The sequence below is a fragment of the Felis catus genome, chromosome B3, assembly GCF_018350175.1.
Source record: "Felis catus isolate Fca126 chromosome B3, F.catus_Fca126_mat1.0, whole genome shotgun sequence".
Lineage (NCBI taxonomy): Eukaryota > Metazoa > Chordata > Mammalia > Carnivora > Felidae > Felis > Felis catus.
The window spans coordinates 28,764,808-28,777,694 of NC_058373.1; the positions used below are offsets into that span (position 1 = coordinate 28,764,808).

A 12,887-nucleotide genomic window follows, 5' to 3' on the forward strand; every position below is an offset into this window, starting at 1 on the left:
TTATTGGAAAGACTGTCTTTTTTCCATTGGATATTTTTTCCTGCTTTGTCGAAGATGAGTTGACCATATAGTTCTGGGCCCATTTCTGGGTTTTCTGTTCTGTTCTATTGATCTTTGTGTCTGTTTTGTGCCAGTGCCATACTGTCTTGATGACTACAGCTTTGTAATATAGCTTGAAGTCTGGAATCATGATGCCTCCAGTTGTGTTTTTCTTTTTCAGGATTGCTTTCGCTATTCAGGGTCTTTGTGGTCTCCTACAAGTTTTTTTTTTTTTTTTTTTAATTTTTTTTTTCAACGTTTATTTATTTTTGGGACAGAGAGAGACAGAGCATGAACGGGGGAGGGGCAGAGAGAGAGGGAGACACAGAACCGGAAACAGGCTCCAGGCTCCGAGCCATCAGCCCAGAGCCTGACGCGGGGCTCGAACTCATGGACTGCGAGATCGTGACCTGGCTGAAGTCGGACGCTTAACCGACTGCGCCACCCAGGCGCCCCTCCTACAAGTTTTAAGATTGTTCTAGTTCTGTGAAAAATGCTAGTGGTTTTTGATGGGGATTGCATTAAATGTGTAGATTGCTTTGGGTAGTATAGACATTTAAACAATGTTTATTCTTCCAATTCTAGATATCTAGAGCATGGAATGCCTTTCCATTTCCTTGTGTGCTCTTCAATTTCTTTCATAAGTCTTCTATAGTTTTCAGAATACAGAAATTTTAACTCTTTAGTTAGGTTTATTCCTTGGTATCTCATGGTTTTTGGTGCAGCTGCAAATGGGATCAATTCCTTGCTTTCTTTTTCTGCTGCTTCGTTACTTGTATATAGAAATGCCACAGATTTCTGCACATTGACTTCATATTCTGTGACTTTGCTGAATTCATGTATTCTAGAAATTTTTTGGTGGAGCTTTTGGGTTTCCTACCTATATAAAGGATCATGTTGTCTGCAAATAGTGAAAGTTGACTCTTCTTCCTTGCTGATTTGGATGCCTTTACTTATTTCTCTTGTCTGATTGCTGAGGCTAAGACTTCCAGTAGTATGGTAAATAATAGTGGTAAGAGTGGACATCCTTGCCTTGTCCTGACCATGGGGGAAAAGCTCTCAGTCTTCCTCACTGAGAATGATGTTAGCTGTGGATCTTTCAATCACTTACCATAAAGTCCTTGCTTTCAATTGTTTAGCGTATATATCCATAAGTGGAATTGGTGGATCACAAGGTAATTCTATGTTCAGGTTTTTGAGGTGCTGAAATACTGTTTTCTAGTGTGGCCGCACCATTTTACATTTCAACAACAACCCATCAAAGTTCCAGTTTCTCCACATCCTTGCTAACACTTGTTTTCTGTTTTGTGTGGGTTTTTTTGTTGTTTATTTGTTTTTATGTTTGTAATAGCCATCCTAATGGGTGTGGAGTGGTACCCCCTGGTTTTTGATTAGCATTTCCCCAATGATTAGTGATGTATTTTTTAAATGTTTATTTATTTTTGAGAGAGAGAGAGAGCACAAGTAGAAAGGGGCAGAGAGAGAGGGAGGGGGGAAACAAAGAATCCAAAGCAGGCTCCAGACTCTGAACTGTCAGCACAGAGTCCAATGCAAGGCTCGAAACTGTGAGATCATGACTTTAGCCTAAGTCAGACACTTAACTGACTGAGCCACCCAGCCACCCCTCCAAAGATTAATGATATTGAGAATCTTTTCATGTGATTTTTGGCCATGTGTATATCTTTGGAGAAATGTCCATTCAAGTCCTTTGCCCATTTTTGAATTATGTTGATTTGTTGTTGAGTTTTAGGAGTGCTAGCTTATGTGTTCTGATACCAATCCCTTATCAGATATGTGATTTATAAACATTTTCTCCAATTTTCTGGTTTGCAGTTTTACTTTGTTGATAACATATTTTGATGCATAAAAGTTTGTAATGTTAATAAAGTCCAATTTATCTAATTTTTCTTTTGTTGCCTGTGATTTTTATGTCATATCTAAGAAATCATTGTCAAATCCATTTTCATGAAGTCTTTCCCCTATGATTGCTTCTCAGATTGCTTCTAAGCTTTTTTAGCTCTTATGTTAGATCTTTTCCCAAGTAAGAGTCCAACTTCATTCATCCCTTTGCACGTGGACATCCAGGTTTCCCAGCACTGTTTGTTGAAAAGCTGACTGGCTTTCTTTAAAACAACTTTACTGAGGTATAATTTACATCTTATAAATTCACCTTTTCAAAGTATACAATTCAACAAAGTTTAGTAATTTAGAGTTGTGCAACCATCACCACAATCCACTTGCTGATAATAATACCGTCACCCTTAAAAGATCTCATTGCCCATTTGCAATCACACCCCATTCCAACCTGGAACCCTGGGAAACCACTTGCATAGTAACTTCAAGGTTCATCCATGTTGTAGCATCTATTTTACTATAAATGTAAGCTTACCAATGTGTGGTCTTTTGCATGCGGTATCAGTAAAATGGCGATTTATCCACGTTATACCATGTATCAGTAGTTTGTTCCTTTTAATAGCTGAACAGTATTTCACTTCATAAATACACTATATTTTATTTATCTACTAACTGGTTGATGAGTATTTGGATTATTTTCACTTTTTGGTTATTATGAAAAATGCCACTATGAAAATCATATTCAAGTCTTTTCTTTGTATGGATATACGTTTTCATTTATTTTGGGTAGTTATCTAGGGAAGGGATTGCTGGGTGATACAATAAATGTATCTATGCACACTGCCAAATTGTTTTTCAAAGTGTCTATACCATTTTTAATTCTCATCAGCTATGTATTCCAGTTTCCCACATCCTTACCACTAGTTGTTAACACTTTGATGATAGCAGTGTTAATAATAATTTCTATCTCCCAGGGCACCTGGGCAGCTCAGTCAGTTAAGCATCGGACTTCGGCTCAGGTCACGATCTCCCGTTTTGTGGGTTCAAGCCTTGTGTCTGACTCTGTGCTGACAGCTCAGAGCCTGGAGTCTGCTTCAGATTCTGTGTCTCCCTTTCTCTCTGCCCCTCCCCCACTTGCACTCTGTCTCTGTCTCTCAAAAATATACATAAAAAATTTCTATGTCCCTTATGACTAATGATGTCAAGTATCTTTTTGTGTGATTATTAGCTATTTGTATATTTTCTTTGATAAAATGCCTATTCGAATATATTGTCCAAATTTTTTCTTTTTTTGAGGGGGAGAACGGGAAAGATGAGGAGAGGGAGGGAGAGAGACAGAGAGAGAGAGAGAAAGAGAGAGAGAGATTGGGCAAAGAGGGAAGACAGAGAATCTTAAGAAGTCTGCACACTCAGTGCAGAGCCAACACGGGGCTCCATCGCACAACCCTGTGATCATGAACTGAGCCGAAAACAAGAGTCGGGCGTTCAGCCTGAACCACACAGGCGCCCCATATTTTGCCCAAATCTTAATGGGGTTGAAAGAATTCTCATTGAGTTGACAGAATTCCTTATTCCTCTGACTATAAGTCATTTATTAGATATATGATTTGCAAATATTTTCTCCAAGATAGGGGCTTGTCTTTTTACATTTATGATGGTATATTTTAAAAAATTTGTTTAATGTTTATTTATTTTTGAGAGATAAAGAGAGCACAAGTGGGGGAGGGCAGAGAGGGAGACACAGAATCCAAAGCAGGCTCTAGGCTCTGACCTGTCAAGCACAGGGTGGAACGTGGGACCCAAACCCATGAACTGTGAGATCATGACTTGAGCCAAAGTCAGACCCTTAAATGAGCCACTCAGGCACTCCTATAATGGTGTCTTTTTAAGCACTAAATGAAGTCCAGTTTATGGTCCAATGATGAAGCCCAATTTTTTTTTTATCAGTTGTGCTTTTCTCTTTTTTTTTCTTTTCTTTTTTTTTTAAGGACAGAGGTGTGCTTTTTTTTTCAATATATGAAATTTATTGTCAAATTGGTTTCCGTACAACACCCAGTGCTCATCCCAAAAGATGTCCTCTTCAAGACCCATCACCCACCAGCCCTTCCCTCCCACCTCCCATCAACCCTCAGTTTGTTCTCAGATTTTAAGAGTCTCTTATGCTTTGGCTCTCTCCCACTCTAACCTCTTTTTTTTTCCTTCCCCTCCCCCATGGGTTTCTGTTAAGTTTCTCAGGATCCACATATGAGTGAAAATATATGGTATCTGTCTTTCTCTGTATGGCTTATTTCACTTAGCATCACACTCTCCAGTTCCATCCACGTTGCTACAAAGAGCCATGTTTCATTCTTTCTCATTGCCACATAGTACTCCATTGTGTATATAAACCACAATTTCTTCATTCATCAGTCGATGGACATTTAGGCTCTTTCCACAATTTGGCTATTGTTGAGAGTGCTGCTATAAACATTGGGGTACAAGTGCCCCTATGCATCAGTACTCCTGTATGCCTTGGGTAAATTCCTAGCAGTGCTACTGCTGGGTCATAGGGTAGGTCTATTTTTAATTTTTTGAGGAAGCTCCACACTGTTTTCCAGAGTGGCTGCACCAATTTGCATTCCCACCAACAGTGCAAGAGGATTTCCGTCTCTCCACATCTTCGCCAGCATCTATAGTCTCCTGATTTGTTCATTTTAGCCACTCTGACTGGTGTGAGGTGGTATCTCAGTGTGGTTTTGATTTGTATTTCCCTGATGAGGAGCAACGTTGAGCATATTTTCATGTGCCTGTTGGCCATCTGGATGTCTTCTTTAGAGAAGTGTCTATTCATGTTTTCTGCCCATTTCTTCACTGGGTTATTTGTTTTTTGGGTGTGGAGTTTGGTGAGCTCTTTATAGATTTTGGATACTAGCCCTTTGTCTGATATGTCATTTGCAAATATCTTTTCCCATTCCGTTGGTTGCCTTTTAGTTTTGTTGATTGTTTCCTTTGCTGTGCAGAAGCTTTTTATCTTCATGAGGTCCCAATAGTTCATTTTTGCTTTTAATTCCCTTGCCTTTGGGGATGTGTCAGGTAAGAAATTGCTGCGGCTGAGGTCAGAGAGGTCTTTTCCTGCTTTCTCCTCTAGGGTTTTGATGGTTTCCTGTCTCACATTCGGGTCCTTTATCCATTTTGAGTTTATTTTTGTGAATGGTGTGAGGAAGTGTAGTTTCAACCTTCTGCATGTTGTCCAGTACTCCCAGCACCATTTGTTAAAGAGACTGTCTTTTTTCCACTGGATATTCTTTCCTGCTTTGTCAAAGATGAGTTGGCCATACGTTTGTGGGTCTAGTTCTGGGGTTTCTATTCTATTCCATTGGTCTATGTGTCTGTTTTTGTGCCAGTACCATGCTGTCTTTATGATTACAGCTTTGTAGTAGAGTGTAGTTGAACAAGTTATCAAAAATCTCCCAACAAATAACAGTCCAGGACCAGATGGCTTCCCAGGGGAGTTCTACCAGACGTTTAAAGCAGAGATAATACCTATCCTTCTCAAGCTATTCCAAAAAATAGAAAGGGAAGGAAAACTTCCAGACTCATTCTATGAAGCCAGTATTACTTCGATTCCTAAACCAGACAGAGACCCAGTAGAAAAAGAGAACTACAGGCCAATATCCCTGATGAATATGGATGCAAAAATTCTCAATAAGATACTAGCAAATCGAATTCAACGGCATATAAAAAGAATTATTCACCATGATCAAGTGGGATTCATTCCTGGGATGCAGGGCTGGTTCAACATTTGCAAATCAACCAATGTGATACATCACATTAATAAAAGAAAAGAACCATACGATCCTGTCAATCGATGCAGAAAAAGCATTTGACAAAATTCAGCAAACTTTCTTTAATAAAAACTCTTGAGAAAGTCAGGATAGAAGGAACATACTTAAACATCATAAAAGCCATTTATGAAAAGCCCACAGCTAACATCATCCTCAATGGGGAAAAACTGAGAGCTTTTTCCCTGAGATCAGGAACACGACAGGGATGTCCACTCTCACCGCTGTTGTTTAACATAGTGTTGGAAGTTCTAGCATCAGCAATCAGACAACAAAAGGAAATCAAAGGCATCAAAATTGGCAAAGATGAAGTCAAGCTTTCACTTTTTGCAGATGACATGCTATTATACATGGTATTATACCCGACAGACTCCACCAAAAGTCTGCTAGAACTGATACATGAATTCAGCAAAGTTGCAAGATACAAAATCAATGTACAGAAATCAGTTGCATTCTTATACACTAATAATGAAGCAACAGAAAGACAAATAAAGAAAATGATCCCATTCACAATTGCACCAAGAATCATAAAATACCTAGGAATAAACCTGACCAAAGATGTAAAAGATCTGTATACTGAAAACTATAGGAAGCTTATGAAGGAAATTGAAGAAGATACAAAGAAATGGAAAAACATTCTGTGCTCACGGGTTGGAAGAATAAATATTGTTAAAATATCAATACTATGCAAAGCTATCTACACATTCAATGCAATCCCAATCAAAATTGCACCAGCATTCTTCTCGAAGCTAGAACAAGCAATCGTAAAATTCATATGGAACCACAAAAGGCCCTGAATAGCCAAAGTAATTTTGAAGAAGACCAAAGTGGGAGGCATCACAATCCCAGACTTTTCCCTCTACTCAGTTGTGCTTTCTTCCATACCTAAAAATTTTTGCTTCATCTAACATCACAAATACTTCCTAGGTTTTCTTCTAAGAATTTTCTTCTAAGCTTTTTTTTTTAGAGTTTTATAGTTTTAGCTCTTACATTTACAACCAATTTGAGTTATTTTTTATGTATCATAAAGATCTAAATTCATCTTTTTACATGTGGATATCCAACTGTCCCAGCATAATTTTTTGAAAAGATTTCCTTTCCATTCTGAATTGCCTTGGATCCTTTGTTGAAAATCGAGTCTATTTCTAGATCCATTTGTTTATCTTGACGCCAATAGCACTGTGTCTTGATTACTTACTGTAGCTTTGTAGTAAGATGTGAAATCAGACACTATGAAGCATCCTCACTTTTGTTTTTCAAAACTGCTTTTGCTCGTCTGGTTCCTTCAAATTTCCATAGGAATTTTAGAATTAGCTTGTTAATTCCTACAAACACTTGCTAGGATTTTGATTGGCATAACATTGCATCTTTAGATCGATTTAAGAACTGACATCTTAACTATATTGAGTTTTACAAACCCACGAATATGGTTTATCACTCCATTTATTTTGCTCTTTGTTTCATTTTTATCAGCAATAGTTTTAGTTTTCAGTATATAGGCCTTTCTCATCTTTTGTCAAACATTTTTTCTGTCCCCTCCTGTCTCGTGTCTGTCTTGTTCAGAGACTCCAGTTAACCCTATATTATGCCACCTAAGTTGTTGCATAGCATCACATAATGTTCTTTTCATTAAAAAATGTAATAATTTCTATTACTGTATATTCAAGTTCATCAATCTTTTCTTATATAGTGTATGATCTGATGTTAATACCATTCACTGTTTTTCATCTCATATACTAATTTTCATCTCTGGAAGTTCAACTTGATTTTTTTAAATATATATCTTCCATATTCCTACTTAACTTTTGAATACATGGGATACGTTTATAATAACTGTTTAATGTGTTTGCCTGCTAACTCTAAGATTTGTAGTAGTTCTGGATCAGTTTCAACTTATTAATTTTTCTTACTTTGAACACACTTCCTGCTTCTTTGCAGTTTGCAAATTTTCTTTTTAACCTATCTTTGACTGTATTAAATTTACTTTTAATAAAAATTTAATATATTTAAAGTATACAGCACATTTTAATATAAATATGTAGGAAAATGATTACTAAAGTCAAGCTAATTAACATATCCATCTCACATAGTTATCATTCTATTTCTTTTTGGTGAGATCACCTGAAATCTATATCTTAGCAAATTTCCAATATAAAATAGAGTATTATTAACTGCAGTCATCATACTTGTACATTAGGTTTCTCAACTTATTTATCCAACATAACTGCAACTTTTTACTGATTGACCAGTATCTCCCAACCTCTTCACCTCTGGTAACTACCATTCTTCTACTCTCTTCTCTCTTTTTGTATATTTCACATATATGTGAGATCATGTACTATTTTTCTCTCTGGCTGGCTTATTTTACTTAGCACAATGTTCTCTGAAGTCTATCCAAGATGTCATAAATCCCAGGAACTTCTTTTTAAAGGCTGAATAAGGGCGCCTGGGTGGCTCAGTTGGTTAAGCGTCCGACTTCAGCTCAGGTCACGATCTCGCGGTCCGTGGGTTCGAGCCCCGCGTCGGGCTCTGGGCTGATGGCTTAGAGCCTGGAGCCTGCTTCCGATTCTGTGTCTCCCTCTCTCTCTGCCCCTCCCCCGTTCATGCTCTGTCTCTCTCTGTCTCAAAAATAAATTTAAAAAAAGTTAAAAAAAATAAAGGCTGAATAATGTTCCATTGTATATATACGCTACCATTCTTCTATTCATCTAGTGGGGGAATAGGTGCTACTTACATAAATGGGTTAGAAAAAAGCTTAGGGTGGAAAGCTGCTCCCACAGGGTGAAAACGCCCAAAGTTAGCTAGTGAGATATTGTAATGGAATCACAAGTAATTTGTTATATGACCTGCAGGAAATTACTTTCCATCTGACACCAATATACTATTGTACTCTGATCACAAACTCCACTTGCACCCCAGACCCTTTGCTTCTTACACATACAAGTTAATGATTACTGTCTGACTGTTTTCTTCACGTTCACCATGTTCACGCATACAATCGTGTTTTCTTCACACTCACCATATGGGTAAGATCTTGTGAGCTCAATAAATACAGAGACAAACCACCATACCAGGCCCTTGTCTCCTCCCAGACATTAGCCTCTCTTGTATTCAATTCTGCATCTATTCTCTTGCTGGACAAGAGAGAACTCCAGACTCATAGTCTGGGACACATCTGCAAATGGAAACAGGTTTTTTCCATTTCTTAGCTATCGTGAATAATGCTGCAAAAAACATGGGAGCACAACCATCTCTTTTGAGGTATTGATTTCATTTCCCATATACCCAGAAGAATTGCTGGATTACATTATAGTCCTTTTTTTTTAATGTTACTTATTTTTGAGAAAGAGAGCATTAACAGGGGAGGGCAGAAAGAGGGGGATAGAGGATCTGAAGCAGGCTCCATGCTGACAGCAGTGAGCCTGATGTGGAGCTTAAACCCATGAACTGCGAGATCATGACCTGAGCTGAAGTCAGATGCTCAACCGACTGAGCCACCCAGCTGCCCCTACAGTCCCATTTTTCATTTTTTGAGGAATCTCCATAATGTTTTCCATAATGACTGAGTCAATTTACATTCCTACTAACAGTGTACAAGGGTGCCCTTTTCTCCACATCCTCACCAACATTAATCTTTTATCTTTTTATAAAAGCCACCCTAACAGGTATGAGACAATATTTCATTATGGTTTTGATTTGGATTTCCCTGATGATTAGTAATGTTGAGCACTTTTCATATACCTGTCAGCCATTTGTATGTCTTCTTTAAAAAAAAAAAGTCTATTCAGGTTCTTTGCACATTTTTTGGATCACATTTACAAAGGAAAAAAAACTTCTGGATTAAGTCTGTAAAGTTGTGTGTTTTTTTTGTCTTCTTTGACTCTATATTAAGATGCAATTAGTTCTATGACACTCATTAATGAGAGAGAGGAATCGTACTTAAATTTCTTAAGGTTAAAACAAAACACCTATAATTAATTCATAAGAAATCCTACATTGAGGGGCACTTGGGTGGCTCAGTTGGTTAAGCTAACTCTTGATTTTGGCTCAGGTCAGGACCCCACGGTTAGTGAGTTTGAGCCCCACATGGGGCTCTGTGCTGACAGTGCACAGTCTGCTTGGGATTCTCTCTCTCCCTCTCTTGTGTTCACTCTCTCTCTCTCTCTCTCAAAATAAATAAATAGTGCACCTGGGTGGCTAAGTTGGTTGAGCATCCAACTTCAGCTCAGGCCATGATCTTGCAGTTTGTGAGCTTGAGCCCCACATGAGGCTTGCTGCTGTCAGGGCAGAGCCAGCTTCAGTTCCTCTGTCCCCCTCTCTCTCTGTCCCTCCCCCGCTCACTCTCCCTCTCAAAAATAAGAAAAAACATTAAAAATAGATAAAAACTTAAAAAAATACATCTTACATTTAAAATCCTATGCATGACTATTTCATAAACATTTATTTTATTATTATTTCTTATTAATACAGTATTTGTTTTCCCTAAACCAACCACTTTCCCCAGTTGGCCTGGGGAGGTACAGGAAGACTATGCAGGGTAAATGAAACACAGGAAAAAGACCTATCAGAGGCAGAGATGGCTCCTTCACATGCTAAAGAGGATGAGAAAGGCCACCATCAGGTAAAATAACCCATGTCTGAGAGGACAAAGCCCAGAATGGTGTAGGAGAAGAGGTGTTGCTTCAGAGAAGGGTTTCTGGCATAACCAATGATGAAACTCCTAAACACAGTCCCATTTATAACCCCAGAGCCAGCCACCCCCATTGTGGAAGGCTTAGATTCAATGAACTTGGCTGCACTGTATCAATGTCCTGTGAAATGATGCTGGCTTGGAAACTGCACCTAGTATAAATGAGGTCAGGTGACATAGGGCTGCCAAGCTGCTGAAGCTTTCATCTGTCAGTGATCGGCTCAACAGCTGAAAAGTGTTCCTGACCAAGAAGGGAGTTGAGACAAACTTTGTGCAGGCATACATTTTTAGGGGAGGAGGGCTGTAGCAGGAAAGCTGCTCCTAGTGCAGAGAAGACAGATATAGACAGTTATTTTAGTATTTCATCTACCTAAAATAATAGGGACGAAAGGCATACACATACATTTTCCTCAAAAACAAAGAAGAGCTAAAGATGTTGAAGGGCCACATTTTTAAATTGGATTAGTTGAGGGGCTCCTGGGTGGTTCAGTCAGTTAAGCATCTGGCCCTTGATTTCAGCTCAGGTCATGATCTCACCATTTGTGAGTTTGAGCCCCACATGGGGCTCTGTGCTGACAGTTCAGAGCCTGCTTGGGATTCTCTTTCTCCTTCTCTCTCTGCCCCTTCCCAACTTGGGTGCACAAGTGCGTGCTCTCTCTCTCTCTCTCAAAATAAATAAACTTTAAAAAATTGGATTAGTTGATTTTTTGCTATTGAGTTGTACAAGTTTCATATATATATATATATATATATATATATATATATATATATATGTTGGTGCTTCACCCCTTATCTCACCCCTTATCTCAAGTATTTTCTCCTACTCCTTAGGCTATATTCTCGTTTTATTAATTGTTTCTTTGGTTGTGCAGAAACTTTTATATTTGATGAAGTCCCATGGTACTCTATACAGAAAACCCAAAAGACTCCACAAAAAAATTGTTAGAACTGATACATGAATTCAGTAAAGGTGCAGTATACAAAATCGACATGCAGAAATCTGTTGTATTTCTAAACACCAATAATGAAGCAGCAGAAAGAGAAATTAAGGGGGCACCTGGGTGGCTCAGTTGGTTAAGCATCTGACTTCAGCTCAGGCCATGATCTCACAGTTTGTGAGTTTGGACCCCATGCCAGGCTCTGTGCTGACAGCTCAGAGCCTGGAGCCTGCTTCAGATTCTGTCTCCCTCTTTCTCTGCCCCTCCCCCACTTGCGTTCTGTTTCTCTCTCTCAAAAATAAACATTAAAAAATGTTTTAATTAAAAAAAAGAGAGAAATTAAGGGATTATTTACAATTACACCAAGAACAATAAGATATCTAGGAATAAACCTAACCAAAGATCTGAAAGACCTATACTCTGAAAACCATAAAGTACTGATAAAAGAAAATGAAAAGTACACAAAGAAATGGAAAGATTTTCCATACTCATGGATCAGAAGAACAAATACTGTTAAAATGTCTATATTACCCAAAGCAATCTACACATTTAATGTAATCCTTATCAAATTACCAGCAGCATTTTTCACAGATGTAGAACAAACAATTCTAAAATTTGTATGGAACCACAAAGACCATGAATAGCCAAAACAATCCTAAAAAAGAAATGCAAAGCTGGTGGCATCACAATTTTGGACTTCAAGTTTACTACAAAGCTGTACCTGTAGTGTATGTAGTAGCACAAAAAGAGACACAAAGATAAATAGAACAGAATAGAAAGCCCAGAAATGGACCCACAACTATATGGTCAATCTTCGACAAAGCAGAAAAGAATATCCAATGGGAAAAAGACAGTCTCTTCAACCAAAGTGTTGGGAAAACTGGACAGCATAATGTAAAATGATGAAACTGGACCATTTTCTTACACCATACACAAAAATGGATTAAAGACCTAAATGTGAGACAGGAAACCATAAAAATCCTAGTGGAGAAAAAAAGCAGTAGTAACCTCTTTGACACTGGCCACAGCAACTTTTTTCCAGATATGTCTCCTGAGGCAAGGGAAACAAAAGCAAAAATAAACTATCGGGACTTGATCAAAATAAAAAACTTATGCACAGTGAAGTAAACAATCAACAAAACTATAAGGCAATCTACTGAATGGGAGAAGATATTAGCAAATGACATATCCCATAAATGGTTAGTGTCCAAAATCTATAAGGAATTGATACATGTCAACACCCATAAAACAAATAATCCAACTGGAAAAGGGCAGAAGACATGAATAGATATTTTTCCAAAGAAGACACACAGATGGCCAATGGACACATGAAAAGATGCTCAACTATCACTCACCATCAGGGAAATACAGATCAAAACCACAGTGAGATACCACCTCACACCAGTCAGAATGGTTAAAATTAACAACACAGAAAAACAGATGTCGGTGAGGATGCAGAGAAAGAGGAACCCTTTTATACTTTGGTGGGAATGCAAACTGGTGCAGCCACTGGAGAACAGTATGGAGGTTCCTCAAAAAGTTAAA

General features: G+C 38.2%; 1 protein-coding gene and 1 pseudogene across 6 annotated transcripts in view; both read right to left on the reverse strand.

Moving 5' to 3' along the window:
* The window catches only part of NRG4 (neuregulin 4), a 209,158-nt gene that overhangs the window by 14,661 nt on the left and 181,610 nt on the right, over window positions 1–12,887 (reverse strand). The gene's annotated exons all lie outside the window — the stretch shown is intronic.
* Window positions 10,300–10,871, reverse strand: LOC102899900 (annotated as a pseudogene).